At 42.0% G+C, this 3,680-nt stretch overlaps 1 protein-coding gene across 4 annotated transcripts in view; it reads right to left on the reverse strand.

The window, feature by feature from the left end:
- The window catches only part of LOC143276421 (uncharacterized), a 38,232-nt gene extending 35,755 nt beyond the window's left edge, over positions 1 to 2,477 (reverse strand). Inside the window, exon 1 of one of the 4 annotated variants that reach the window (XM_076580911.1) lies at positions 2,378 to 2,477. The gene's annotated coding sequence lies outside the window, so the exon portion shown is untranslated. Of the gene's footprint in view, positions 1 to 1,636; positions 1,791 to 1,814; positions 1,934 to 2,377 lie in introns of those variants that run through there. The other 3 variants (XM_076580909.1, XM_076580910.1, XM_076580908.1) reach the window with 3 other exon arrangements.
- Positions 2,478 to 3,680: the final 1,203 nt, after the last annotated feature.

Here is a 3,680-nt window from a genome sequence, read left to right on the forward strand (position 1 = left end):
CACAGCTCTATGTTCCCACAGCTCTATATTCCCACAACTCGACATCAGCTCCCACAACTCTACATCAGCTCCCACAGCTCTATATTCCCCTAGCTCTATGTTCCCACAACTCTACATCAGCTCCCACAGCTCTATATTCCCATAGCTCTATGTTCCCACAACTCTACATCAGCTCCCACAGCTCTATATTCTCATAGCTCTATGTTCCCACAACTCTACATCAGCTCCCACAGCTCTATATTCCCATAGCTCTATGCTCCCACAACTCTACATCAGCTCCCACAGCTCTATATTCCCATAGCTCTATGTTCCCACAACTCTACGTCAGCTCCCACAGCTCTATATTCCCATAGCTCTATGTTCCCACAACTCTAATCAGCTCCCACAGCTCTATATTCCCACAGCTCTATATTCCCATACCTCTATGTTCCCACAACTCTACATCAGCTCCCACAACTCTACATCAGCTCCCACAGCTCTATATTCCCATAGCTCTATGTTCCCACAACTCTACATCAGCTCCCACAGCTCTATATTCCCATAGCTCTATGTTCCCACAACTCTACGTCAGCTCCCACAGCTCTATATTCCCATAGCTCTATGTTTCCACAACTCTACATCAGCTCCCACAGCTCTATATTCCCATAGCTCTATGCTCCCACAACTCTACATCAGCTCCCGCAGCTCTATATTCCCATAGCTCTATGTTCCCACAACTCTACATCAGCTCCCACAGCTCTATATTCCCATAGCTCTATGCTCCCACAACTCTACATCAGCTCCCACAGCTCTATATTCCCACAGCTCTATATTCCCATAGCTCTATGTTCCCACAACTCTACATCAGCTCCCACAGCTCTATATTCCCATAGCTCTATGCTCCCACAACTCTACATCAGCTCCCACAGCTCTATATTCACACGGTTCTCTCTCTCTATATATTACCACAGCGTTTCGCTGTTTCGGTTCTACATTCCCATTTTCCAATGTTCCTATCGCTCGGTACCTCTCCACACCATCATCATCATAATCATTACCATCATCATCATTATAACCACAATCATCATTTGCATCATCATCATCATTACTATCATCATCATTACCGTCGTCATCATCATCACAATTGCCAATATCATCATCATGATTTCAATCAGTTATTATTATTATTGTTATAATCACTTTCATTATTATTATTATTATTATTATTATTATTATTATCACTTTCATTATTATTATTATTACCATGATCGTCATTGTTAGCAATCAGTCAGTATAATTGTTACTACTATCATTACGGGTCATCATTGGTTCAAGGAGTTTCCAGCACCTGTGCAACTGCATGCACAACACAGGTAAGTTGAAATGAAAAAACAAAAACAAACAGAATAAAATAAAAATAGAAAAAAAAAACCCGTAAGAAAAACTCACACAAAAAGACAGACTAAAGAAATTCAGAGCACGCACTCACAAAAAGCCGGTTGACCAATATGCCCTCCCCCCCCCATCACGTCCCCTCCCCCCCCTCTCACTCTCTCTCTCCGTAGGCTAAGAAGTGTTGGATGGGTTGGGAGAGGGGGGACGGAGGAGGAGGAGGAGAAAGGGGGTTGCAATCAAATCACAATAAAAACGAACTTACCTTACCTCCCAGTCTAACAATAATGACACATCCGTTTGTAGTAGTGGTGCAAAACTGGTCTACAGTCCGCACCGGAAAAGAATACAAAAACAAAAGAGAACCACCCTCGAAACAGCCAAAGAGAGAGAGGGAGAGAGAGAGGGAGAGACAGAGTGAGAAATATTCGGGGTCGTTTTACTTTTTCGCTGGCGCTGAAAACTGGGCCTCGCAATCGCTCCACACTCTCTCTTTCTCACACACGTTACATAACACACACCACTCCACACGTCAGTTGGACGTTATATACACACACACACACACACAAACACACTCTTTACGCACGAACTGCTGTCCCACAAATCCAATCACCATCACCACCACCATCACCGCTCCCTTATCCACCCACCCACACACACACACAGCCAGTCATCCATCTGTGCATGCACGCACATCTCGGAAAAAATTAAAGAAGAAAAAAAGAGAGCAAAAAGCGAAGAAAAGGGCAAGGCCCATTTTCTAAATCCCCCCCCCCCCCCCCCCCCCTTTTTTTTTTTTTTTTTTTTTTTTTTTTTTTTTAACAGCTCGCTTTCTTCTTCTTTCCAACTCCGTCTGTCTGCGATGTCGGGGAGTTGGCAAAATTGTGTGCCATTGTTCTTGTCTTTCGCTGTTTCTGACTTGAAAAAATCAACAACAAAACAACAACAACAACAAAACAACACACACACACACACACACACACACACACACAATGAGTTGCCTTACCTTCCCAACGGATTGCTCACTGCGCAGTGGGCTGGAATTAGAACAGGGGCCCAAGTACTTTGCACCGGTGCGGGAGGAAAAAAGACTTCTGTGAAAAATATACCCCCAGTGTTGTGTTTTTTTGTTTGTTTTTTTTTTGTTTCTTTTGTTGTTGTTGTTCTCTACGATCGGTGTTCGGACCCACTCTGTTTTCACATACTACTACCCAGATTCAAATACTGCACTGTCGGCCGCCGTTCTTTCACTGTCTATGGACCTTGCCTATGGAATGAACTTCCTCTTTCGCTTCGTCAGGTCCCCGCACTAAGCTCTTTCACGCCTGGCTTTAAAATCCATCTATTTCCTTCCCCTGCCCTTTCTTTGTCTTCAGTTTCTCGAGTTTAAAGTTATGCATGCGTGTGAATGACTAATGCGAAAGCACTTTGATTTGTCTCTGCACAAGACTCAACGCAAAATATATACCAATTATTATTATCATTATTATTATTGTTGTTGTTTTGCCTTGGCGGGGGGCGGGGGGGGGGGGGGGGGATAAAAGCAAAGAAACCGTTTCTCGTGTAAAAGGAGCGAGACGTGTGTTTTTCTCCTGGGAAAACAACACCATGGCTATCAGTGTTGTTTGGGTTTTTTTTTGTTTTTTTTTCCCTCCCAATCCTGTAGTATTTTTCCCCCGACGACACTATCTCTGTAATCACAATAACTGGTTACATAGAATCACATTTCTGCACACACACACAAAATTCCCTACCGCATTGTTTCTGCAGTCATGCTTCACTAAAAGTGATTACGCTTTATCAGTATGTTCATAATACTTTTATTTTATTTTTATATAGCGCTATGATACACGCACAAGCAAGCTCTAGGCGATTTACAATTCAGTACCTAAAGTGAAACAAGAAAGCACATAAAAAGTAGTAGAAACAAAAAAACAGAATCATTGATGTTATAAAAACACAATGCATAAAACTCACAAAGTAGCATACTCACACACACACACACACACACATGATAAAACGGCTGACATAACAGCAATTTTCATTTAAAATACATACATGTAAAAAGGAGCATAGTTATAATTCGCATGCCATAGATTTAAAAAAAAAAAAAGAAGTAAAATAAAGTTTTGGACAGAAAAAGTAAAAGGGGTAAAAATCGGCAGTCATTTAGGGTTCTCTCAACTCACCCATCACACGCATTGTGCGTAGTACTCAGAGACAAAAGATAGATTTCTGTGAGTTTACGGCAGACAAGCAAGAATATATCTCAGTCATCTTGTATCTTTTTCTTTCCTGACACGCAACTG

The sequence above is a fragment of the Babylonia areolata genome, chromosome 32 (assembly GCF_041734735.1).
Source record: "Babylonia areolata isolate BAREFJ2019XMU chromosome 32, ASM4173473v1, whole genome shotgun sequence".
NCBI lineage: Eukaryota > Metazoa > Mollusca > Gastropoda > Neogastropoda > Buccinidae > Babylonia > Babylonia areolata.